General features: G+C 40.1%; 1 pseudogene; it reads right to left on the reverse strand.

The window, feature by feature from the left end:
- Positions 1 to 5,763: 5,763 nt before the first annotated feature.
- Positions 5,764 to 27,851, reverse strand: part of LOC121934001 — a 35,260-nt pseudogene continuing 13,172 nt past the window's right edge.

The raw sequence follows: 27,851 nt of genomic DNA on the forward strand, positions 1-27,851 counted from the left end.
CCTTTGAGGAGAAAGGTTCAGAGTGTTTGCAAGCAAACAAGGAGTTCCTTTATTGAGATAATGTAGATAATGACAGATAAGGCTCCTTGAATGTCGGAGGTATGCGGCACCAAACCTGTATAATGCTTTCAAAAGATATGCCCGGCCAGCCTACCCTTTTGTTATTATCTTCTGGGGGAATCACTTTGTTTAACACTTTACTTGTTAAGTTAGTAGAAAACAATATGAATACGCTGGGGTTTGCTTCCAGGATCCCCTGTGGATAACAAAATCCGTGGATGCTCAAGTGCCATTAAATATAATGACGTTGCAAAATGGCGCTCCATATATAAAATGGAAAATCAAGGTTTTCTATTCAGAATTTATACTTTTGGGAATCTTTTCAAGCCGTGGGTGCTCAAATCCATATATAAAAAATCCATGTATAAGGAGGGCCAACTGTATTGAGAAAATTAGATTTCATTTAAAAGTAAACTGAACATGGCAGGAGCATTGGTGGCACAGCTTACACTTTGTAAACCACTAAGGGACTGCTTAAGTGCACTGACAAGTGGTATAGAAATGTACTTACTATTGATATTACACTCCCACACCAATAAAGAGAGGATAGTAACCTCAGATTTTGGATTATATATTTGTCTGGGTCACCTCTTTACCTTAATACACAGCAAAGGCCTGTGGAAAGCTTGAATCCCATTTTGGAGGAAAGGCAGGGTATAAATCCAATAAATGAAATAAACAAAATGTAGAGTCACTGATAGACCTGTTGGATCCCAGTACCATCCTTATAAATTCAGACTCTACCTTAAGCACAATAACGTTTTTTGTGTTTCTACATGGCTAGATGTTCTCCAACAGTGGTTTCTAGGACTTCCAGATGATTTTTACTTCACCTTGCATCAATCCCAGGTAGCATGGCCAATAGCTAGATATTCTGGGTATTCAAATTTGGGAGACCAATATTTGAGAAACACTGCTCTAGAATATCCTCAAGGTCCTCCACAAAGTGAGAAACAGATTGATGAGGAAAAGCTTCTGTGAATGTAACAAATTTGTGACCGCGGGTGTCTATATATCCCACTTTACAGGGGATGATCCCCCATCTGAAAGTGTCTCAGAGAAGAGCCTTGTATTTTAAGGTACCTTCCATATAAAGGGCTCTCTAGTCAGGCCTTTGTTAAACATAAAGAGGAATGTTAAGAACAGAGAAGGATTGGAACGGCTCCTCCACAGTTATCCCCAGGAGACTAAATGGATGTCATTTGCCAATGTTTTCCCCATTCAGATGAGATGTGTTGCATTTTTATTTAAAATACAATAACTTTTTCTAAAGTGACATCTTTCTCTATAAGCTAAACCATGCAAAGTTTTGTGCGCATGTGTCTTCTTTTGATGATGCATATGTCACTGTCCTAGTTCAATTAAAATAGTAATCATTTTTAAATTTGATCGATGCTAAAAAAGGAATGGAAGTTTTGTCTTATATTTACCTAAGGCACCGAAGAATCCCATGGCTCCCCATTGCAGAAACTCCATCCAGAGGACGAGTTTTTTGATCCGTAGAGAATACTTTGACTTCTGGCCAAGGAACCTCAAAGGGTGTTTTATAGCCGATAGGAGTCCAAGGAGTATGAATAAACACCCTGGAAATGCGTGTCCTATGAAAGTTCCCATACTTGAGGCACGTTAATTGTTACAAACTGGATGGAAGAAGAAACAAACATTAAAACAATGCTTCCAAATTGAAAAGGGAGTAATATCTGCCAACGTCGCGCATGAGACATTGGAGTTTATCAGCCAAGGGAAATTGGAAGTATAATCCTAATGGCAATCCGAATGCAATCATGGGGTTTAATGTTATTGCATGATAGACTACCACACTCAATTTCGGGCAATGGGAAGTCAGTCCGAACGCAATCATGGGGTTTTACGTTATTGTGTGATACACTACCACATGCAATTTCGGGCAATGGCAAGCTATTTTCGGGCAATGGGAAGTCAGTTCAAACGCAATTCGAATTCATGTAAATTTGCTGAACTAGTGAATGCGTTCTGGCCCCACTTTCTTTTCATTCGAAATTAAGAGAAATTCCTCCTGTGTGATAAACTCCTATGATTCATTATACCTTTGTGATGATGACGCATTCAAACAGAGAGAAACTCCACTGTTCTGCCTAAACCATTCTTCTGTACCTTCTGTAACCTCCAAACATTCCCACCAGACAAAACATTAAGTAAATACATCAGCTGGAAACCACTTCTTTTAGCCCATCTATTTCGGGTCTACATGATATGGTTGATTTAGACAAAGTAACAATAGTAATGAAAGATAGGACTATAGATAGACATGGTGAGGCCTGGAAAGAATTAATTAATATTTGGAGACTAAGATGGGGCCAAGTGTTGATATTACACTTCGATATAGAGCAGAGTGAAAATGCTCCTCAGCAACAGAAAGTAGCTTTTGATGCTCCTATTGTAGTAAAATGTACTCCATTCTAGGTATACTTATTTTTGTCTGAGAATTTTCTTTGTTGAATGGAGGTATTCTTTTAGATTCTTCTTCTTCTTTTTTAATCATTTAACTCCTGTTCTTATTCCCCTCCCATACAAAATAATGTAAGATTTGGAATTAGAAAACAATTATAGATGGATAGATAACGCTTTTTAATAAGTCTCATAGATATGAATCTGTCTATATATTTATATATGCATTGGGTTAAGTAATTTTCATTGTAAACTTGAGAACCAAATTAATTTAGAAAATTTTATGAAAAATGTGTAGGATAACATCTAATAGGAACAGATTACTGTATAAGAAGATCAGATTTACATAAAGAAACAACCAACACTGAGGTGGAAGGAATTAAAAAGTCATTTAATGATTTGTAATAATAATAATAATAATAATAAAGTTGATTTATATTTCCCACCTCTCCAAGGATCGAGGCAGGATTACATCAATAAAATAATATAGTAATACAAATACAATTGATAAAATTGTAGAGGAGTACAATGAAGGAATTTAAAGATGTATGATATCAATGCTGCATTATTAGTCTTGGTTGTCTGCTACTTACAACCAGAGAATATATATATATATATATATATATATATATATATATATATATGTGTGTGTGTGTGTGTGTGTGTGTGTTATTTTTTGAGCTTCTTATTTTTAATATGAAGATTAAAAACACTTACCTCAGATCTCACCCCACAATGGCTTTTATTGGGTCAAATTACTTGATAGTGATATAGAAAAACACACAGCTCTTCCTACTGATTTCCCTATGTTGGTCTGCCAGAAAATGTTACTCCTGACAATTACCTTGCTGAGAAGGTTAAACAACTGAAGCTAGAAAAGTACCCTTTAAAAGTAATGCATTCTCTTTTAGTGCATTCTCATTAAGCAAATACTGTTCACTTCCAATTGGGATAAATGGCTTAGGCTAGCCACTGGCCCAGAGTCACTCTGTGAGCTTCGTAGCAGAACTGGGATATGGACATGCCTCTCTCCAATTCCAATCTGTAAATCACATTGCCTACATTTTGATGATAGTGCACTACATTCAGATGGTTAGATAAAAATGGAAATTGGACACAGTTTGGTAGGTTGCTCAGCCAAGGCTATGCTTGCTTGAGCGCTCAAAAAACCCTTTCCAATTTCAGAAAGCTTCTCTGAAGTACATTTCACCCACTTGGTTTGTGTCCTCAAAATGCAGGAATGTAACTATTAGTTAATTTTAAGTTAACTGCTCTATATACTAATGTATAAGTCTAGAAATTTTAGTCAAAAAAATTGACTCCAGAAACCTGAGCTGGCTTATCCATGGGTCAATATGAGTACCATACTCTTAATTCTTACCTCCCCAAAAGGAGCCAACCTCTGATGAAAGGCAAGAACATAATCTGCCTTGGAAGCACTGATCACTCTCTATTCTCTCATCCGTCCAGCCTTTAGCCTGAGCAGAAACAGTGACGTCTGCTTGAATTGTGTAAGTTGTTTGGCATCGTTTTCCTTTGCTTCGTTCTCTACATCCTTTTTTTTTTACATGCCCCTAAGTTTTACCCTCAACTTATCCACGGATCATATCAAAAGCCATAATTGTGGTCCCCAAAATCTGTCCTCGGCTTGTACATGGGATTGATTTATAATCAAGTATGTAAGGTAGTTGTTGCATTCCCATTCTGATGTTTAAAAACATGTTTCTACATGTCTTGTTGGAGAAAGCAGAGCAAAATATTAAAACTTTGGTTCCTTTTGCCCCCAACAGTCAAGCTGAATCAGAAGTCCTTAAACATCTTGAAGAATAAAGATTCCAAGATAAAGTCAAGTATTTCATGTAAGTGATGCTATGTGGGTGCAATTAAGTAAGCATACATTGAGATGATGCTGTCTGCATAATATTATAGTGACAGTGTTATAGTTTTTGTTGCTGAGATTCCTGAGAAGCCATAGGTCATGACAGGTTAGAATTACAGGCAAAGTAAAATGCAGACGAATTATTACCTACTTTGGATGATGGCCATCCCACTTAGGATATTCTTAGCCTTTGCCTTTATACCAGTATCCTCTAGCCAGCTTAAATGTGGTGTCTGTCTTTCAAGTAAAAGCAACAAATGTATTCTGTGATTTCTAGGTAAGCAATGACCCACAGGTTGCAACTATTGAGAGGAGACTCGTCTCAAATGGAATTTAGTTTTGTTCTTCCAAAAAGATGGGAAGAGCATAAGAGGGAACATACATAGCCACACACTTTTGGCCTCTCTTGAAAGATTTCAAGGCTCTTTTACCAGAACTAGAGGATGCAAGCAGGATGCTAATTATCTTGCTGGGAATCACAAAGACAAAACACCAATTTTATGGGCCAAGATTCTTTATTGCCTTGTTGCAATTGGCTGGATTTTCACATCTGCTGGGAAAGGCAAGTGGTGCTCCCTTGGGCATTTGGTAGCCAGAGGAAGGTACAGAACATTCAGGAGCTATCCAGCTGCTCTCTAGCAACAACCTATGCACCGTATATATGTGTAGTACAGTACCACGCAGAATCCACAAAATAGTCTTAACTTTATTGTGTACATTTTGGTTGGCCAAGAAAGGTATTGCTGTTTTGTTTGGGCGAATCCCTGCTTGGCCATGAAAACCCACTGCTAAGCTTTGGCAAATCACACTCTCTTAGTCTCAGAGGATGGCAAAAGGAAAAATTCTCCAAACAAATCTTACCAATAAAATGATAGGCTCGTCTTGGGGTCACCATATGTTGGAAACAACTTGAAGACACACAACAACAACAAAAGCAACAACAACAATTGGATCTTGCATATGCCTAGGGTACCAACAAAGTTTTAAGGGCAAACATATATACCTCCTATTATTTACGAATCAGAGCATGAAGAAGAAGGAAGTCAAACACATACTCAAGTACTTGTGTAAGGACAGGGTAAATCCTCTCATTTATGTATTCATTTATTTATTTAACATCTGCCATAACTGAAAATGGAAGCTGAAGCTGAAATAATGACACAGCAAAGGGAGCTTTGTCTCAGGTTGATAATCTGTGAGAATCTTATACTTCAGCAGCTACATTCCAGAGTGGAAAATCCTGCAGGAACTTCTTATAGCCTTGTATTTATACAAGTCTTACAGCCCTGTATTTATAGATAAGCCTGAAAGTCCATCTTTCTTATACCTCTTCTCATTGTTTAATCTGTTTTTTCAAAACTTCACGTTAAACTAATTTCTAAGGGAAAGAGGGATTTTCATTCTTCATCAGATGCATCCAGAAGAGCAGTATAGGTCTTTGTGTCTTCTTGGCTGAACTTCTGATTTTCCATTGCTGCACCTCCAAAGCCTCCTTTCAGTGTCCTAAGAAGCCTGCAGAAAACAAACTGAAGTTCAAATGGAGTATTGGATAGTAAAAGAGAGACTTAACACGTAATGGGCACAGTAATATCTTCAGCTAGTACAAGGATGCTTTCTGTCCTTCAGCCCAGATTGGACCATCATGTGCTCTGATGCTTGCTCTGACTCTGTTCTGGATACATCTCAAGATTCTGCTCCATAAAGTCCTAAATCATCTTTCCCTCAACCTAGTGTGTTCCACATAAGTGGAACTATAATGCACATCATCAATGACCAATATATATTTCTTAATTTTTTCCTAATTCGTTAAATAGAAGCACTTTAATTGCATTTTAGTCACATCCACTCCATGGGATTGTGGGTTTTCATTTTAGGAGGGATGAGAATTACTTTGATCACTTTGATGGACAATCTACGGTGGGGACTGGACAGACTCTGATGATTTTGCTGGACCTCTAGGCATGCTTCAACCCTAACTTGTGCCTAATTGACCTCTCTGAGATTATTGCCATTTCGATAATTTTGCATCCTGGTCTCTATGAACATGGGTTCCCATAGGGCTTACAGTCTGTAAAGGTCCTACAAAAGGTTGGACAACATCGGAAGGGAAAGGAAATGGAATCAGGGCAAAGAGGAGGTTCACCAAAAGGACCATTTTAGCATCTTGAATTGGGTTCAATCAAGAAGGACAAGAAGAGAGCAGTGCCCACCTGTTATCCAGCTTTCTCTATCGAGAACTCAAATTTGAGTGTCCTAGAAGAAATATTTCTTTGTGGACTTGATTTTGAGACTCTGGAATATCTTGTAACAGTGAGAAATATTTTACTAAATGAGACATCATTTGTTCAGTGACTGAAGCAATGAGCAATTTTAGCAATTTTCTACGTGCTTCCAGAAAGTCTTTCAAAGTCTATTCATGACTTATTCTGCACAAAATTTGCACAACATAATAATTCTGTGCAGATGCATTCATTTCTGTGTAACTGTTTCCTGCACAATTACTGTATTCTCTGGCGTATAAGACTACTTTTTAACCCAGGAAAATCTTCTCAAAAGTTGGCGGTCATCTTATAGGGCAGGTGCTGAAACTTCCAAGCTGGGCTGGAGAATCTGTGGTGGCCGCATATGGTGGGGGGAGCTCAAAAATGACCGCAGCCGCATCCCCAGCAGTATGGAGCTGTACACGTACAGTACGCCTTAAGTTGTACAACACTGTACAAGGACGGTAGAAGAAAATCCACTCACCAGGATTCGTGGAAAGAAGTGACTTAATGTGGTCCCAATGATGAGGTGAGGGGGCACCTCACCGGGAAGGTGTAAGTGAAGGGCGAAGCAAGCTGCAGACGTCTGGGACCCCCGGGGTATGGAAAAGAGAGCCATGTTTGCGCTACTGCTCTGATAGTTTTGGAGACAGGGAGGGCTGGGCAGGCAGGGAGATCTGACCAATCCAAGCAGGCTTTGTATCCAACAAGGTTTCCTGCTAAGTACCTGCATGTCATAAGCATTTGAATAAAAATTACCATATTGAAATCAAATGTGATGTTTTTTTTTTAATTTTTATTTGGTGTGCATTGGAAGAGGGGTAGTCTTATACGGTGAGTATATCCCAAACTCTATACTTTAACTGGAAAAGTTGGGGGTCGTCTTATATACGCCAGAAAATACGGTAATGCTGTTTTCTGTTCAAATAAACCATCAGTTTGGTTTTTTGCAAAATAAGTCACCAATTGTAGCATTTTCAGTGCAGGTAACAGCATTTACTGTGATCAAAATAGTTCTATGCACAGAAAATGCTGTTTTTTGTTCAAAACAGAAATTTTGCAGATTTTGCCCAAATTAAGTCCTGAGCTGTGATTATTCTCATCAGTGAAAGATTCTTAACATTTGACTATTTTCTGACTCCCTACCCCCCAAAGCATCCTCTGATATCTCAGCCTATATTGTTCGGAACAGGGACATAGCCAAGGGTGGGGTTCTTGGGGTCCGGACCCCCCCCTTCCATTAGAAAAATGAATGGTGCGTGCTGCTGCGCCGCCGCACCCAAGTCCCAATATAATGGTGGCACTTAGTCTGGACCCCCCCTTCCTAAAATCCTGGCTACGTCCCTGTTCAGAAACAAGGGAGATTATCAGATGGGAGTAAAGCGACTTGCTGCCATCCTTAAACTGTGCTAATCGCACAATTGGAGGCCAAAGATTATCACACACCCCACACTTATCCTGTCCTTCTGCCATCCGTAAAGAGTAATGGAGATGTCATTTGGTATTAAAGGGAACGCCGTTAATTTTTTTAAAGCCATATTGTTGTGATAAGGGTAGCTTTTCAATATGAAGGTGCAGCCTTTTTCTTTGATACCTCGTAGGGAAGAACTAGGTCTAATGGGCTGAAGTTACAGAGGTGGTTGATTTTGACTGAAAATGAGAAGGAACCTTTGGACAGTGAGAGTAGTTTGGAAATGGCACCAATTGCCTAGAGTGGTAGTGGGTTTGCCTTCTGTGAACATCTTTAAAAATTGGCTGGACAGCTATCTGCTGAGGATGCTCTAGCTGGAGATCTGGCATTGAACAGAGGATTGAATCTGATGGCCCAGTATCCTACTTAATCTGTGGTTCTGTGATTCATTCACACACATTGATTGTACTTTGCTTAGCTGGAGACTTTTGTTCTCTCTTAACTGCTCAGCTTAATTGCATACCAGTAGACCATGCCATACATTATGGCAAGGAAGAGAATGACACCCTCATAGTGCCAGGAGAAGCACATGGCCATAAACATGTAGCTCTCTTGGTCATTGTAGTCCCAGCTGGAGGCGCCCCACCGTGGATATAGCACGAATGCAATCTGGATGAATGAAAAGAAAGAGCGAACAGAATGAAGACAAGCATTTCACTTTGTGCAAATTAAAAACTGTCCCATCATTTCTCAATAAAGTGATTATCTATCTGTTGCCACTTGTCTTGAAACAGCCTCAGGATATTTGAGGTGTTTTCCATGATGTGACTGATTATTAATCATCATCATAATTATCTTTATTTATAGTTCACCTTTTTTCCAAAAGCATTGGCTTGTAAATTAATACAAATACAACATAATTGAAACATACAAAATATCAGCATTGAAACAGAATTAAATGATTAAATGATAGTAGGGCATCTCTTGAGGATTTGGGGCCTGGTGGAGTGATTATTTCAGACAAGGAGTTATACGTCATCTCCAGCTGATGGTGGTTTAAGTGGAATTGTGCATATGGGACTGTTTCATGTGCAGGGGTACCTTAAAATACAGAAAGCAGCATGTGAATGTGCATTGCTTCTGTGCGCTGCTTTCCCACATTGTGCACTGCAATTGTACAGTGGTCATATGCATCCACCATTGTTCCACAGACATTGGGCAGTACAGGGGTTGCATAACATAACTCCCATGATGGATGCTGGTACTATACTGAAATGTTGTAGGATGTTGGCCACAGTTAGATAGCCAGAACCCAAGCCATATATATATATAGGGTCATAACCAGCACTTTGACATGTTTCCAGAAACAGACTCGCCAATCCTTGGAGCTGTTGTAGCAAGGGAATTGCATAGTCCTAATAACCAGACCTAGATAACAATCTGGTTGCTGTTTTGGGCCAAATGAATTCCTGAATACTTAGTAACTGCTAGCTGGAGGAGCTGTTTTTATTTGTCTGTGATGATCGATGTCATAAATGAATTGCATTACTTTGGTTCACGATCTAGACAGCTCGATATCCAGCAGTGGGTGGAAACTTCCTGTCTAGTGTGTGCATCTACTTTGGGCTTTAGTTTGAAAATTTAATGGCGTTTCCAAGATGCTAAACCTTTTTCTACAAATTGGCTTCAGCACCTTAAATGGTTGATCTGAGCTTCAGACTGAAACCCACAAGAGGATTCACCACTCTGTTATCAAGAGATACACCAGCCACCACTGGTTAAAACTGTTTACCCAGTCAGACATTGAGACTTGTATTGACTTTATCTGATGCTTGCTAGGAAAAATCTGGGTTGGCTAGAGTAACTCCAGAGATGTAATACCTAAAATCTCTAGATGTTTTCTCCATTCTTTAGAATGCCTTGCACAATGATTTTTGGAGACCGTAGATTTTGAATGCTCCCTAACCACCCATCTAAACCAAGGGAAAAAAGAGCCATGGGGTCAAGAAGCAAGGCAAGGATAGATCAACCATTCTCTCTTTTGTGCCTGAGTAGCATGCAGTAGAAATAACTGGATCTGTGATGAAATACTTGGACCCTCCAAAACCAATCCCTTCTACTTAAAATTCCCATGAACCACCACCATGATCCTCTGGCCAAAACAACCTGCCCACAGCCAGGTTCCCTGAGTAATGAACATGGAAGTCCTGAAACAATTCCAGGATGGGTCGTTCCTGAACCGCACTTCAAGCAAACTGCAAACAGCTCCACTTAATTGGGGATTAAGAGAATGTAATGAATGTACTGATCCAGGCAGACCCCGTTTTACGTGGGTGTAGAAGAGCAGCCCTGGTAGAAACAAACAAAAATACAACATATTTTAGAATATGGCGGAGGCATATGTGATGGGAGCCCCAATTAATTGTGCGAGGCAAGGGGAGATATGGCGGTAGGACTGTGGATAGTGTTTAAATGGAAGGAGAGATCGATGTGTGATACCTATCTCCCCTTCCTTCCACTTTCCTAACCAAGAGGCCTGAGGGTCAGCCCAGTGCTTACCACAAACCTGTTACTGCTCCATGCAACGCCCAGGTCCATAAAAAAAACCCAATTTTGTTCGATCTTTTACAGGAAAAAACTGTGACCTGCGTGCATTACTGAGACCTGGCTGGGGCCTGAGAGTGAGGCAGTGTGGGCCCAGGCCCTTCCAGCCGGGTACCAGTTAAGGACCAGATCAGTTAGGTGGGCGGGGGGGTGGTGTTCTTGGTTCATAAAATACCCTTCTTTAACCAGGACCCGTCCGAAAACAGATCACTCGAATGTATTTACCTGTCCTGAAGCCAGAGACATTTAGGGATTCTGTTGGTCTACCGGCCACCCCGTGCGCTAACAGATTCCTGGCCGACTGACACAACTGGTCTCGGAACTGGTTTGGAGTCTCCCCAGGCTTTTGTCCTGGGGGACCTCAACATCCCTTTCGAGGCCAGTCGTCCAACTGTGCAGCTCGGGTTCATGACTACCATGACAGCCGGGCCTGTCTCAATTAGTCTCGGTCCAACACATTGTGCTGGTAATACTCCTTGATGTGATCTTCAGTACGGACATGAGCCCGTGGGTAGAGAGTTTCTAATGTCTCCCCCGTGTCATGGACGGATCATTTCCTGGTTGAGGCTAAAATCACGGGCTTCCCTACCATTACCCCTCCCGGGGGTGGCGACCATAGGAGGGTCCCCCTCGAAGGCTGGGGAACCCACAAGGTTCCAAGAGCCCTAGAGGGGTATACGACTGGCTCTGACGGCGATTCTGTTGATGCCTTACTGACATCTGGATCACTAATCTCTCTAGGGCTAACACAGTATCGCTCCCAAGCGGTCCTTCTCCGGCCTGCTTCCAATAAACAGCCCGGTATCAGAAGATCTCAGGGCAAGGAACGGGTCGTGCAACGACTAGAGCACAAATTGGCGAAGACATCAGCCTTGTCCGACAGACACTCCTTCGCTCTCATTTGAGAGCTTACAGAGTGGCAATACGTGCAGCAAGAATTCCTTCTGTGCTGCACGATTGCTCGCAGAGTCGCGTCCGCAGAGCTGTTCAGGTTGTGAGGGAGCTAACTCGGCTCCCTCCCACCCTGAGCCCTATTCTGGAGCCATCTAAAGCCTGCTGCACGATTTTTTTTTTTTTTTTTTTTTTTTTATTAAAAAAGGTTCATTACATATATACAACTAAAAAGACAAAAGTCCTCTACAGTAATAACATACTTAATCTACTTTTCGACTTCCTTGATCTTCATTCTGATCTTAAATGCTCTTATTTGTCTGTTTCACCTCTCATCTTAAACAGCATTTGATATAAAATTTTCCTCTATACCTGTATATACATTTCACCCCATCTCACTATGACATCTACTTTTGTCCTCATTAAATATGCAGTCTGCGTTCCCATATCTTTCCTTATTCTTACATGTCTTATCATATGTAATATAATAGAAAAGAAATCGCCTTAAATCTCCCTCCTATCTCTTAAATTTATTATATCCCCACTTCTGTATTTATATTATGGAATATCATTAGTTTACCGACCACCTTCTTTTGCAGAACGACACTAATAATTTCCACATTCTTCTTTGAATTTTCTTCGCTTCCTCCGTCTTTTAACCACTAGTTAGTATGTCCATTCCATTGCCTCTAATGCCTCAATAGCCATTCATCTATATCTATATCACCCCACTTTTTCCAATTCTTTGCCACTGTAATCCTGGCTGTTGTTTTTAAATATAAATAATTTTTTATATTTTCTTTAATGCGTTATCATCAATCATATTCAACGTATATATTTCCGTTCTAATCTTTATATGTATTGTGATAAATCTCTTTAATTATTTCCGTGTAATTCCACAATTTTAACTACAAGGGCAGGTCCTACCACAATAGATACTAAGAGGTAATGGCTATAACACTAAAAATACATCTGAAACTTCCTTTTACCATCTTTGCCATCTTGCAGGAGAATATGCCATCTATGCATCATTTTTAAGAAATTTTCTTTTAAGTCAGAGCAGCACGTAAAACTCAGATCCCTTCCCCACGCCCTCTCCATCTTTCTAATTGAAATATTTCTGTTTACATTCCTTCGCCCATCCACCATACATCCTTTTATCGTTTCTTCTACACATTCTATTTTACACAATTTTGTCATAATCGTGATAATCCCTTTGTTCCCTTTTTCATGACACATCCATTTCGTTTTCTCTAAGGTTATCCCTACCTGGCCCTGTCTTTTTTGATATCTGCAATTTAATTGTAAATACTGAAACCAACTTCAATTTATTCCCTGTTTACTAACTCTTCTCGACTTTTATTCTCAATTCTCTGTTCTCTATTTTAAGTATATCCTATATTTGAGCCAGTCCTTACCAGTTAACTTTCCTTTGTCCATAAAGCTTCATGGGGAGATGTCCATAGGGGTACTACTATATAGCTTATTCTTTATTTCTTCCAAATCTGAATAATGACTTCGTAAGAGTGGTCATTAAATTGTTATATTCCTGTTTCTATCTTCCGTTACCACCATAGCATGCTGCCAGCTATCTGTTATTAAAGCCCAGAAGCAAAATTTTTTCATTTCTAAATTCATCCATTCTCTCAGCCAATCCAGACAATTTGGCCTCATAATATATTTGAAATCTGGCAATGCAAAACCTCCTCTCTCCTTCAAATCAATTAATACCTTCCATTTTATCCTAGGTTTCCTGCCCGCCCTATAAATTTTACAATATCTTTCTTCCACTGATTAAAAAATTTTATCCTCAAGATATAGGGAGGTTTTGAAAGAGGGTACTTATTTTGGGTAAGATGTTCCATCTTTAGTAGCGATATTTTTCCGCATAATGATATGTAAATCTTGGCCATTTTATTATTTGGTTTTAATTTTCATTCCATGTCTTTTTATAATGTTATCAAAATAATTCTGAGGTTTTTTTGGTCAAACAATTCCAAGGTACTTTATTTCCTTTTGTATTTCGATTTTTTGTTTCCCCTCTTAATGATGGTTTCCTTATTTTCTGCATGTTTAAAACAAGCATAGAGAGTGTCTCATTATTTTCATCCCGGCTAGGGAGCCGTATTTCAATAATTTTTAAGAACTCGGGGTAAGCTAATCATGTGGGTTTTCCGCAATAATCAATAAATCGTCTGCATATGCACATAATTTTGTTTCCTCCCCTTTTATCTTATTTCCTTTAACCTGTGGGTCTCTCTTATTCTTCTACATAGTATTTCCAAACAGAGTAATAAATAACAACGAGATAGAGGACACCCTGTCTTGTGCCTTTATATTTTTTCACGCTGTAGTTCTCGGGATCCATTAATATAATTCTTGCTTTTGTTCTTGATATAGTTGTTTTATCCAATTGTGTAATTTTTACCTATCTCCAATTTATCTAATAGTCCAAATATGAATTCCCACTTCAATTGTCAAAGGCTTTTTCAGCGTCAAACTAACATTGCTAATTCCTTCCCTTTGTTATCATAATACTCGATTAAATTTACTACTCTCTAATATGTTGTTCGCATGCCTTTTCGGGAGGAACCGCTGGATCTTTATGAATCCCTTAACCATAAACTTCTTCACTCTCGGCCAATATGCTTGTAAAGATTTTATAATCACTATTTAAAGTGAAATTGGCCTGTAATTCTGTGGTAGTAATTTTCTTTTTCCTTCTTTTCCATAAAAATAATATTTGCCTCTCCACGTGGAGGTATCCCTCTTTTAGAATTGGTTAAGGTTTGCGCTATTGGGTCCAACAGAATACTCAAAAATTTGTAATATCCAATCGTGACCCCGTCAGGACCTGGAGCTTTCCACTTTTCCCCTCTGGCTATTGCTGCTGAATTTCTGTTTTTTGTAATTTCACCGTGTTAATTTCTCTTTCTCTTCCTAGTTAACTCCCATTTTGGGACTTTCTCTAAATAGTATTTATTTCTTCTCTATACTCTTTGAATATTGTATCTCTATATAGTGAACTAAAAAATTTACAAAATACATTTGAATCTAGGATTTTCCGATATCTTTTCTCCCTCTTGTATTTCCTAATTACATTGCTTTCTTTCTCTTCCTGACGTTTTATACGCCAATATTTTCCCCACTTTATTTCCACCTTCAAAGAATTCGGTTTAGTATATTTCAGTTTTTTGCTGACTTCCTCAGTTAATTTACGGTCTAATTCTTCTTAACAAGGCCAATCCGTAACATTTTCTTTCTTCCTTTATGGTTATTGTCATCAATTCGGTCTCTTTCTTCTGTATTTTAGCATGATATCTCTTGCATTCCTTCTTTGTTTATTTCCTCTCAGATCCTACTCATTAAAATCCCCCGCAGAACTGCCTTTGAGGCCTCCCATATCGTTGTCATTTAAAATCAGGATTCTGTTTGCTTGCGAAATAGTACTTCAAATGCTCTTTAACTGTTCTTTTACTGCGTATTTTTAAACATGTTCTCATTCATTTTCCAATTGAATTCTTTTCTTATTGTTTTAATTTCTAGATAATGGATTATGATCTGATGCTTTAAGTGTTTTATCTCAACATCTTTTATATCTTGATCATAGCCTTTGATAACAAAACATGTCTATTCGGATGCTGAGATATGTGGCATCGAAAAGAATGTATAGTCTTTTTTGAGGGAATTTATGTCGCCATGGGTCTATAAGTCGACAGTGTATCCTGCATTTCAAAAAATTTTTTGTGAAGTTTCCCCTGCCTCTCTTGATTTTTTTCTTCGATTTCTATCCATCTGGGATTTAATACCCCCATTCCAATCTCCCATTAATATAAAATGTTCATAGCTCAGCATTTGTATAAGTTTAAGTATTTCTTATAAACAACCTTTCCTTGGTAAAGGGCCATATACTCCAAGCACAAAGTTTTATTATTATTCCACCATCATCTCAATTCCCACAAATCTTCCTTCTGAGTCATTTTATTTCCTTTGCAGGGATTTGACTTTTTACATAATTGCTACTCCATTTTTCTTTTTTTTCCCCGCACTAATAAGAAGTGTCCAGTTCGGATTTTTTTAAATACTTTCCTCATGTGTTCCGAATTCTTGTTTCTTGAATACTGATACTCGGCCTTTTCTTTTTCTAGGATATGGAATATTCTTCTTCTCTTATAAGCTGTGTTCATACCCTGATGTTTCCATGAGTAAGAATTCATTTTGTTTAATTTGGTTTATTTATTTTAATTACTCTAGTTTCTTTCACTCGTCCTCTTCTTCTCCTGCTCCGTCACTTACTTCTTCTCCGTTCTGGGTAAATCATATCCTCCCACAGCACACCAGAATCGATTCCTCCTCATTTATTTACTTACAACTTCCTCGGGTTCCGACCTTACTCCTCTTTCCCTGAAGAGTTTCCTCTCTTTTCCTTGTATTCCTTTCATCTCTTTCCTCTTGTTTCTCTATTCTTTTCTTCTTCCTCCTTAAACCATCTATTGTAGAATCGTCTGGCCTTGTCATTGTGTCAACTTGTACTGTTTTTTTGTCCCCTCCGCTGAAAGACACCCCTTCAAGTGTTTTCCCACCGAGACCACCTGCTTCACTCTAACATTTTCGTCATGTTCCAATTTCTCTTCCCTTCTCAAATATCTGGACGGTACACTTTAAAGATTTTAAAGCTCCTCCCCGTCCACACATATCTTCTTTTCGTAACTTGCTGTATTATATATCCTTTATTCTTTCCTCGATAGATAAACACGATTTCTCTTGGTAGGCGCCTGTTTCTAGCTATGCTTGAATTAATTCAAAATATTTTATCGATTCCATGTCCATATAATCCGGTGGCGTTTCCAACCAACTCTGCAAGCAGCGGAATGATTCTTCCATATAAGTCTTCCCCAACTTGTTCTTTAGCCCTCTTATTTTAATACATTTTTTCCTATCTCGTTGCTTCTTTCAATCTATTCATGTCCTTCTTGTTCTTGGGCTTGTATTATTTTTTTCGTGTGTCTTCTCCATTCTGTTTGCCAGTCCCATTCTTTAATTTTCCCTTAGCTTCCTTTACTTCTCGGTAATTCCTCTCATTGTACCTTTCAGTTCATCTATTTCCTTTTTAAAGTCCGTCCGTCATCATTTCGGGATTTCTTTAATTTTCCGCGCGTAATGTTTCTTTCATTTTTATCATATTTCTTCCATTCCTGTACATCTCCATCACTTTAACATGGGGTCCATTTTTAATTCTATTGATGATCTTCTTGTTATACCTTGTTTTGATCCGACATTTGCACCATCTTCCTTGTAGTCATTGTAGTAGTGGGGTAACATAATGTTTTTTCCTTTTTCCTTTATTCTTAATGTTTAAATATTAGCTGCCCTACATGTCTATTTTTCACTTCTATTCCCTCCTTCTGTCTTATATTCCAGCACAGGGAAGGTTTATCTTATTTTACTTCTGCTCTCTTTAACACCTTTATATTCCACTTCTCTTATTTTTCAATTTCTCTGTCTGATATCTTCCCTCTTTCCTTTACTCTCTTTGCTCTACTACATAGACATGGAAAAGTATAAAGAGATAAGCACCAAACAATTATACAGTTTGAGCAGGAGGATTAAAAGGTGTTTCCAAAGTACATTATCTATAATGCAGTAACACCACCCACCGCTAGTGCCTCTATAACACCTCCTTTTCTTCCTTTGTTCTTCTTGATACCTCTTGTTCTACTTTTTGCCCTCACGTCCTTCCCTTTACTCATTTCCTATATTCCCCTTAACATTTCCGCCCTGCCATGTGCGAGTTGCCTGTGAAAAACCAAAGAGCGACGATTTAATAACTTCTTTGCGGATAAAATCTCTCGGGTAGGGCTGATTCTCGACCAGTCTTTGTTGCAGATCCTATAGTAGAGGTGTCCCGAAGCGTCCGTATCCCTGTTATACTGGATCACTTTGAGTTTTATTATACCGATGAGTGGACAAATCCCTCCGAGTGTTAGGAGGACGACTTGCTCTCTTGATCCCTGCCCCTCATGGTTGACACTCAGGGGGGAGATGTGGTGCGACTAATGTTGCATCACATAATTAATACTCTCTAAGTGAGGTCAGTTTCCATCCAAATTAATTAGCAGTGGTTAAACCCCTGCTAAGAAGCCCCTCCTTAGACCCCCTGCTCCATAATAATTATAGACCCATCTCGCTGCTACCTTTTTGGGAAGGTGATCGAGAGAGCATTCGCCTTCCGCTTCAGTTCGATCTTGGACGACATCCGATTTCTGGACCCATTTTCAAACCGGCTTCCGGGCGGCTATGAGTGTGATACTGCCATGGTCCGCTTAGTTTGATGATCTCCGTCTGGCATGGACAGGGGGATGTGTCTCTGTTGGTGCTTTTGGACATCTCAGCGGCCTTCGATACCATCGACCATGGTATCCTCTGGGACCCTGAGGGAGTTGGGAATTGGGGCACTGCTTTGCATGGTTCCGTTTCCTACCTCTCGGCAATCCCAGATGGTGAGCTGGGGGACTGTTCCGCTCCGATGGAGGCCCTTACATCTGGTGTCCCTCAAGGAGCTATTTTGTCCCCTATGCTATTCAACATTTCATGAAGCCACTGGGAGAGATCATCCGGAGACATGGGGCGCGGTGTTATCAGTACGCTGATGACACCCAATAATTTTTCTCTATGTCTCCGACTGATGCAGTAACTAGGATGGCATCTCTCCTCTAGATGCCTGCTTGGCGTCGGTAATGGGCTGGATGAGGAGAACAAACTCAGCGTGAATCCAGGAAAACGGAAGTACTGGTGATAGGTTCCCCGGTTTCGGTGGCGAGATCTGTCACCCGGTCCTGAAATGGGGTCACGCCCCCCTGAGGACTCGGTCGCAGCTTGGGAGTGCTCCTTGATTCGGTCGCTTCAGCGGACGTTCAGGTGGATGCGACGTCCAGAGTGCCTGCTATCAGCTTCGGCTGATCGCCAGCTGCGTCCCTACCTGGACCGAATGGACCTAGAAACTGTTGTACATGCCTTTGGTAACCTCTCGATTAGATTTCTGCATGCGCTCGCACATGGGCAACCCGTGTACCAAACTCGGAAACTGCAATTGGTGCAGAAATTGGCAGCTAGATTGGTCGCTGGTGATTCCAGGTCAGACCATGTACACCCTATTTTAAAGATCTTCACGGCTGCCTATCGCTTCCGAGCTCAATACAGGTGTTGGTTTTGACCTATAAACCCTAAATGGCTTGGGCCCAGGGTACTTAGAAGACCGCCTCTCCCCATATAATCCGCCTCGACTCCACACTCAGACCTTCTGGGAGTAAACTATTGGAGTCCCTCAGATCCAACTATTCGGACCTCGCAGAGGGCCTTTACTATTGCCTGCCCCCTCCCTATGAATAGCTCCCTGCAGAGCTTCGCACCGCCACCTCGTTTAGCTGTTTTTTTTAAAAACAGTTGAACATACTTGTTTCGGTTGGCCTTCCCACCTTAGTTTGTCTATTTATTTTTCCTTCCCCCTTTCTCCCATCTTCTCCCCCTCTTTTTGACCCGGATTGATGTCTCACTTTGCCCCTGATCGTTGTTTTCCCATGTTATTGTTTTCCTGTTTCCTGTTTTGTAATATGTTTTTAACGGTTTATATTGGATTTTAACCTGTTTGTATGTTTTTATAAATCTTGTAACCGCCCTGATCATTTTTTTGGGGGCGGGGTTAATAAATTTATTTTATTATTATATTAACTTTTGAATGTTTAATAGGGTCTTTGTCATTTTGTTGGGTGGGAAATAAAAAAATTAAAGCATGAAAATCATATGAATTGCAAGAAAAACTGAAACTCAGTTAAATGAATCAGATTTAATTTCCTCTATGGTGTTCCAGTCGAAAAGACCAGATATTGGCATAGGAGTGCCTTCTGGCCACTTGGCGGAGCATGCATCATTTGAACGCCATGCCGCCAAAGGAGACCAGAAGCTACCTTATTTGGCCTATGTATTTTCAGGTCCTTGTCTCCCAGTGTCTTGTCCAACACTCAACACCAACATTCATACACCGTACTTGCTCTCTATGATTTTTGTTCTTTGATAAACACAAAAGAAAATAAAAAAGCAGATGTATTTGAATCCCCCTCGAGATAATCATTTGCAGCAGAAACCTTTGGAGACCTAATGTGACAATCCTGCAGCTCGACTTTCATTTAATTTGCAAATATTATTTTACACAGATCCAGTTCATCTGAATGACTATACTATTTTTTTAAATTTACTAATGATTATTTGATATGGATTGCATATGAAGTAGCTCAGCTACGTAGAGGGGTAGAAAAGATCAGCAAGCAGTAGAATCACATTCTTTCCCAATTAAAGCCTTATGCATTGTTTACTACAAACACACTGCTATTCGGTCTATTTCTTCTCAATTCCTCCTTTCCCATCCGTCAATGGTAAAAAGCATCCAGAGAGACAGATTACAGGGAGAAACATGGCTTGGCAACTATGGGGCTGTCACAGACCGGCACTTTGTGCTGGCTGTACCGCGCCACTAAGGCTGATTGTGCACATGCTTCAAGCCCTTGATCTTGCCACCCATTGGCCATTATTATTTATTATTATCTCATCATTATTATATTATTTGCCTGCCTCTCTCCAGAGGATCGGGGAGGTTTACAATCAAATAAACATAGCAAATCACAATCCCTAATCCACATTTAAATACGACCAATAAAAAACAGTTATTAAAATCACAATAAAAATTCCATACAATTTAATCCCCATGCAATGAGTGGGAGAGTCAAGATGCCATAGTTGTGGGACAGTGGGAGGGCCTGTATTAGTCGGGAAGAGATCCGTCCTTGAAGCTTTTTTAAAGGCCCACAGATGTTTTAGTACTGGGAATGGGGGGGGGGTAGGTCTAGGGTTTATTTTTTAAAAAACTCTTTGTAATTTGATGTATTTTACTGTTTGTAACCCACCCGGATTCTTCGTGATGGGCGGGCTAAAATAAATCTATGATGATTAATATATATGATTATATTATGTTATGTGACAGATCTCCTCTGGTAGGTCATTCCAAAGTTTAGGAGCGGCCTATGAGAAGGTGCTCTGGGTAAACAGCAAGTCTGGTCTTCTTAGTCTTAGTAAATTTGCCAGAGGACCTGAGTCTGTGGGGGTGGATTGTATGGAAGGAGACATTAATTTAGGTAAGTGACCCAGTCATGTAGGGCTTTAAAGGTGATTACCAACACTTGTCATCTGCCTGGAAACTAAGATGTGGGCAACCAGGTGGTAAAGATCAGAACTGGAGTTATATGGTTGCCTCTTGATTTCTGGTGACCAACCGGCTGCCATGTTTGGATTAACTGAAGTTTCTGAGTTAGGTACAAGGGTAGTCCCCATGTAGAGCGTGTTGCAGAAGTCCAAAAGAGGTTACCAAGTGTGTACTTTGTTTCTAGATCACCCAGTGCTAGTAGGGTCGTAGTTGGTGTACCAGCCGAAGCTGATAAGAAGCACTCCTGGCCATCGCATGGAGCCCTGGTGGTGCAGTGGTTAAATGCCTGTACTGCAGCCATTCACTCAAAACCACAAGGTTGCGAGTTCAAGACCAAAAAGGGCCCAAGCTGACTCAGGCTTGCATCCTTCCGAGGTCGCTAAAATGATACCCAGACTGTTGGGGGCAAATTAGCTTACTTGCTAATTAGCTACTTGCTGTTCACCGCTATGATCTTTGGAATAGGCGGTATATAAATAAACAAATTAAAATTATATATCTGAGCTGTCAACCGAAGGGATGAGTCCAGGCACCATGATGACATCCGTGTGGCGCAATGCCCATACAGTGCTAACACAAGGGGTTGTCATCATGGTGCATGAGTGCACCTACGGCGCCCCTGCTGGGACGCAAAAAGACCTGCCCAGAAGGGGTTCTTTTGGGTCCTTCTGGAGCCATGGTGTCTTGTTGCCGCAGCCTCCTTCTGGGGCAAAAACGGGGGCATGGAGCCATCCGTCTGTATAACCCTAAATAACTTGGTAAAAATCATCTTCACTTCCCAAGGCTTTTTAAACTGAGGTGTCCTTGTATTTTATTCCCAAATGATCATGCACTAGCGCGTCTTCCTATGAAATGCACACTTACCTTCACTGAACAGGCCAGAGAGAATAGGAGGTGATCTAATCCCAGAGGGATCTGGAACTTGCATCGAGTGAGTACACCCAGCACACGGCGAGCGCAAATAAGATGTACATTGTAAAATGTTGCCAGTTATGAAGAAATATCCACTGTGGGTGTCTTCATGTTAAAGTTTGAACTTGGGACCATCAAACAAGTACTGCTCTAATATCCTCCTATGGATCAAACAATGATTAGTAGTTATTTCTGATAGAAGAGACGCTAACTGGAAAGAAGATTTCAGTGTCAGTTTGCACCTGCTGTACTATATTAGTGGGGAGTGGCAGATTTTACCAGGAAGATGAACTGACAGTTCTAGCTGTATTCAATATCTTCCTTGATTAATGTTGCATGTACCTGAAAAAACCACAGGAAGCTGCTCTCTATCCATGTAGACTAGCTATCCTTCAAGGTGCAGAAACTAGTCAACAGCAGAAAAAATAGTTAAATGAAGGGATCCACAGCAGCTGAGTTGCGGTCCCTGCCCTGGTTTTTGTGGGTTTTCTTTAAAAGATGGGATCAGTCCTAGTCAGATCAGAACAGTTTTTCCTGTTTCAATCCCTCTTGTTAAACTTGCCCTATGAATCAAATGGCAGTCACTCTCAGGGGCTCCTGTGGCCATTTCATGGATTCTGTCATTTGTTGCGATCAGTGAAAGTGTTGTGGCAAAAACAAATAACCAAATAAATAGTGACTGATGAGAATACTACTAGAAGTGCCTGATCATGACAAAATATTAATCTTGCTATTCGACTGTTTGTACCGCACTAGGACATACTTGTCCATTTTATATTATTTTTTAAAATGGCCTGAGTTTGAAACTCTTGAAAAAAAAAAAAAGAAGAAACGCATGATGCACCAATTGTGCAACTGTAAATTGATGCCTGGATTTGAGGAACTGGAATATGGCACACCATTTTTGGAGACCTTTTAATGGGGAAAGAGTTCCGTAATTGTAAACAGGTTTGTGAACCATTGCTTTCAAATGCTTGCTTTAGATTTGGTGATTATAGCCCATATGTGAAGATTGGTCTTGTCAGATGACAGTTTTATTTTGAGGTGTCTGTTGTTTTAAAGAAGTTTCCAGTCTAGGTCAACCATAAGGGGTTAAGAAGACTTAAAATTGTCCATCCAGAGTTATAATCAGGACAGCAAACTGATGTCCCTTGCTCACATTTTTTCCCATTAAGGTGGGGTTTCTATCTGAACTACAGTAGCGTTTTAAAAACAGTCATTCGTTCATATAAACTAAACTACATATTTTTTCTCTCCAATCTGTGTTCTCTTTTAGTCATGCATGAGTATCTGTCCTAGACAATTAACACAATACTCCTTTCTATCTAGATTGATTATGGGAAAGAATAGAAACTGTGTGCCGCTTACCCAAGGAAGAAAGCATGCCATGCCTCCCCATTCGAGAAACTCCACCCATGGATGGTTTTTTCATCTGTAAAGATACTTTGACTTCTGGCCAAGGAACTCAAGGGATGTTTTACAGCCCCAGGAGTCCAAGGAGCAGGAATAAACACCCTGAAAGTGTGTGTCCTATAAGGATCCCATTACCGATTCACGTGAATGGTTAAATACCTGGATGGAAGAAGAAACACACATTAAAACAATGGTTTCCAACTGAGAAGGAAGTAATCCTTCCAACATTGCGCATGAGAGTTATGCTTCATTTTTACCTTTTGTGATGATGCAGCATTCAAACAGAGAGAAACTTTACTGTTCTGCAAAAACCACTCTCTTGTACCCTCTGTAACCTCCAAACATTCCCACCAGACAAGAATTCATAGAATCGTAGAGTTGGAAGAGACCACAAGGGCCATCCAGTCCAACCCCATTCTGCCATGCAGGAAATCTCAATCAAAGCATACTCAACAGATGGTCATCCAGCCTCTGTTTAAAGACCTCTAAGGAAGGAGACTCCATTACACTCCGAGGAAGAAGTGTCTTCCACTGTTGAACAGCCCTTACTGTCAGGAAGTTCTTCCTAATGTTGAGGTGGAATCTCTTCCTGGAGCTTGCATCCATTATTCCAGGTCTTGTTCTCTGGAGCAGCAGAAAACAAGCTTGTTCCCTCCTCAATATGACATCCCTTTAAGTATTTAAATAGGGCAATCATATCACCTCTTAACCTTCTCTTCTCCAGGCTAAACATCCCCAGCTCCCTGCGTAGTTCCTTATAGGGCATGGTTTCCAGACCCTTCACCATTTTGGTCGCCCTCCTTTGGACACGCTCCAGTTTCTCAGTGTCCTTTTTGAATTGCAGTGCCTAAACTGGACACAGTATTCCAGGTGGGGCTGACCAGAGCAGAATAGAGTGGCACTATTACTTCCCGTGATTCCAAAAGTGGTCCACGTGGACCCCCCCAGGGGTCCATGGGAGACTCAACGGGGTCTATGGGGGTCTAATCTTCACATTTTTTGACGAGTTTTGGGAATATGGTAGAAATGTAGCAGCAGGGGGTCCACCGAAACCAGTAAAATTTTGAAAGTGGTCTATGAGGAAAAAAAAGTTTGGGAACTTTTATCAGATGCAGCCTTTTTAGCTGCCGCATCGCACTTTTATCAGATGCAGCCTTTTTAGCTGCCGCATCGCACTGTTGACTCATGTTCACCTTGTGGTCTACTTGGACTCCTAGATCCCTTTCACGTGTAGCCTCATGAATTCATCAGCCAGGGGTGTTTTTATGAATGTCCTTAGAACTGTTTTCTGTTGTGCTCCCACCACCCTTTTGAACCACAAAAGTATGTGACTTTTCACTTCAGTTCTTGAAAGTCATGCTTACTTAAAATCCTTTTGGATCTTTTGTAATGGCTTTTATTTTTATGAAATATTTATGTTAGATCCTAGAGAGTGTACATGGTTCTCTGGCTTCCCAAGTTACCCTCAAAATAAGCTTTTGAAAACGGATTAGGTAGGCTAAATGAATTAGGCTAGCAAGTGGCCCACATTCACCCATTGAGCTTCATGACAGAATTTGGATTTAAACCTACTTCTTCCCTATCTCTGGACTTTATCACATGGGGAAAATCAAGGGTTTAAACTGTCATTATCCTGTGAAAGCCATGTGATCGCAGTGAAGATTTTCACACAATGTCATGATTAAAGAGAACTTATCCCGACAATAACCAGGGAATAACCAGCAACAAATCATTTTCAAGATTTCCCTGTGAATGATTTGTTGCTGGTTATTGCCAGGATAAGTCCTCTTTAATAACGATGTTATTAACAATAAGCTTTCATGGGATAATAACAGTTTAAACCCCTGCTTTCCCCATGCTTTCCCCCATTTGATAATCTCTTTAGTCTAATCCAACCCCATACTGGCTTGAAGCAACATTGAAAAAGGCTCTCAGAGTCCCAATTTTATTTTGGAAACCTACATGATGTTTTCTTCATCCTGAGGTGTTTCCTGGGATCTCCTTGCATTACCATGGGCTTTTAATTCCTATCTTGGAGTTCTGTGTAAATTTACCCAGTGTTTTCCAAAATGAAATGTATCACCCCTTGGCTGTCTGATTGTATTATATTAGAAGTAGTTACGATGCTGTGCCAGTAGAAACAACGATTGTTTCCAGGACACAGATTCAACAGAGATCAAGTGAAGGAAAGGGGAATGTTTGCACCAAAACAAAACGATCCTAAACTTTTGAATTTTAATAAAGAAAACCCAGTGGAAATTGGCGACAACTTCTAAAACGTTGCATGAGTCTACAAGTGAAACGTGATAAATAGGGGGAGGAAGAACACAAAGGAGCAGGGACTGAGGGGAACCTGAGGTATTTGTCATGACAAATATTAATGCGACTCTAAAAAATGTGTAGGATCTTGGCCAGAGATTTGAAAGATGAAATAGCCAGACTATACAATTTCTTCAGAAGGCTTGATGAAAAGGGAAATCTTCAGCTTGCACAAAAGGGAATACAAGTGTGTGTGTCTATGTGTATAACAGCTGTCCTTTTGCACTACCTAGTGACTTCTTATTCTCTCTTCTTGTTCACTTCCAAAACTCAATCTCTATCAACTCAAAACTCTCTCTGTGGAGATTTTCAGATGGGCAAAAGTGATGGGAACATAGTGGGATGCTCCCGTCACTTTTGCCTGTCTCTGTGTCAGCGTCCTGTTTGTCAGTATCCTGTTTGTCTGCAATCCAAATTCTGCAATTCCAAACCTCGTCTTCATTGCTCCAGAGCCAGCTTCTGCCTTTTAAATACTTTCTGTTGCCACACAGCCTCATGGGGACAAGACAGGCTAGGATTACTCTCCAAGTTAATAGGGAGGTTGATGCGTAAGAAGTCAACCTTTTATTGTATTTGATTAAAAGGCATTACTCGCCATACACGAAAATATATTTGACAATAATAAAACACATACAAAATACATGTAAAAGTCAGGTTACTGAGTCCCCTGCACAGTTCACCATGACAGCATTCAGAGTGATGCACAACTACCTTTTGTAGCTTCAGCAAACAAAGCTGTTTTGTGTGTGATGTGTAGGTTGCAACCTGACGGTAACCAGATTATCTTCATTACTCTAACTCTGTAGGGATGCCTAGATATGTCACAGGAATATGTCCATGGCATTCTGAGATAAGTGGCAATATGATAATAAGTGTAGAATATCATCTGTGTCTTCCAGGCCACAAATACCGAACAATAAACATCTTGGAATATGCCAAGACTTTCCAGACAAAAAATGATGTGAACTTACTTTGAAAATATAATTCTGAACATGCAATTCTCAGAGAGGCAAAGTTGAACATTTGTAGGTATGGAGCATCTTCATGACTTGTTTTCAGTGGGCAATACAAATGGGGCAAGCTTGAAGAGAGGATTAAATCCAAATACTAATTATAGTATATTCTGGCTAAAAAAATTCCTTGGATGATGGGAGTCCTCATCTGGATATTATTGCCATTTACATTAATATCAAGGACCACTGGCCATCATAAATGTGATGTCTATCCTCCTAGGATAAAAAAGATGGTGCCCCTCCTTACCTGTTCAAGGTTTCAAGGTGCTTTGTTTCTTTCTTTTCTGGTGGACAGGTTGTGAATCTTCTGTGCTTTCTAGATAAATGATGACCCACAGTTTGCAGCTATTGAGGTGTGACTGGGCTTGCATGGAGTTTATTTTCATACCTTCAAAAACGTGGGTGGAGTGCAGGAAGGGACTACATAGTTATTTGTTGTTTATGTTCTCTTGAAAGATTTCTTAGCAGAACTGAGGGATACAGAGGATTTCATAATTACCTTTATGGAAATACCAGATGATGAATCACAACACTGAAAGAAAAATTATATGGGCCAAGATCCTGCACTGCCTGGATCCACTTGGCTGGGTGTGCAAGCCTTCTTGAAAAGGCAGGCATGTACTCCTTTAGCTATTTAGAGAAGGATGTGGGGAATGGAGGGACCATTTGGCTCCTCTCCTGTATCTGACAGCAAACAGCAGCCACCCTTCTCCAGATTTCCAGAGATGCATATGACAGATGGTTGCTTGTTTTCCCCAGCTCCTCCCAGACAGTTCTTGGGTGTCCTACACCTTCTTCCGGCCAGTAAATCCCTGGGACAGCCCAGACCTGCCCTTTGCAGCAGGTTTACAGGGTGAGAGAGTGGCACTGTGAATAGTTCCTTGCACAATGATTAAGAAAAGGACATAGACACGCAATAATGCTTGCATATGTTTTAGTGTATTCCTATTGGACAGTTTTAAATTGGGATGTTTAATCTCTTTTTATGGGGCGATCACTGTTTTTATGATTGGGGGAGGGTTGGGGTTTTTAAATTGTAATTTTTAATTGTTTGATGTTTTAATTATACTGTTGGAATCCACTTTGATTCCTTTGTGAAAAAATGGAATACAAATTATTATTATTATTGTTATTGTTGTTGTTGTTGTTATTATTATTATTATTATTTCACCAAAAGGGTTTTGGCCATACAATTAAAAAAAATAGATTGCATTTCTTTAGTACAGTTTTGGTTGAAAGAGTATATTTCTTTCTTTCTCTTCATCTTTTTTTTGGGGGGGGGATTTCTTTCCATTACATTTTATGCTAATTATCTTAGTTAGTTTTGAAAGTTGCCAGCTTTGCTTGAGTTGTCCCTCTGACCTCCCTCCTCATTGGTTGCAGGGTGCAGACTGGTCTCCAGAGAAGC

Source organism: Sceloporus undulatus, chromosome 6 (genome assembly GCF_019175285.1).
Source record: "Sceloporus undulatus isolate JIND9_A2432 ecotype Alabama chromosome 6, SceUnd_v1.1, whole genome shotgun sequence".
NCBI classification, from domain to species: Eukaryota; Metazoa; Chordata; class Lepidosauria; order Squamata; family Phrynosomatidae; genus Sceloporus; species Sceloporus undulatus.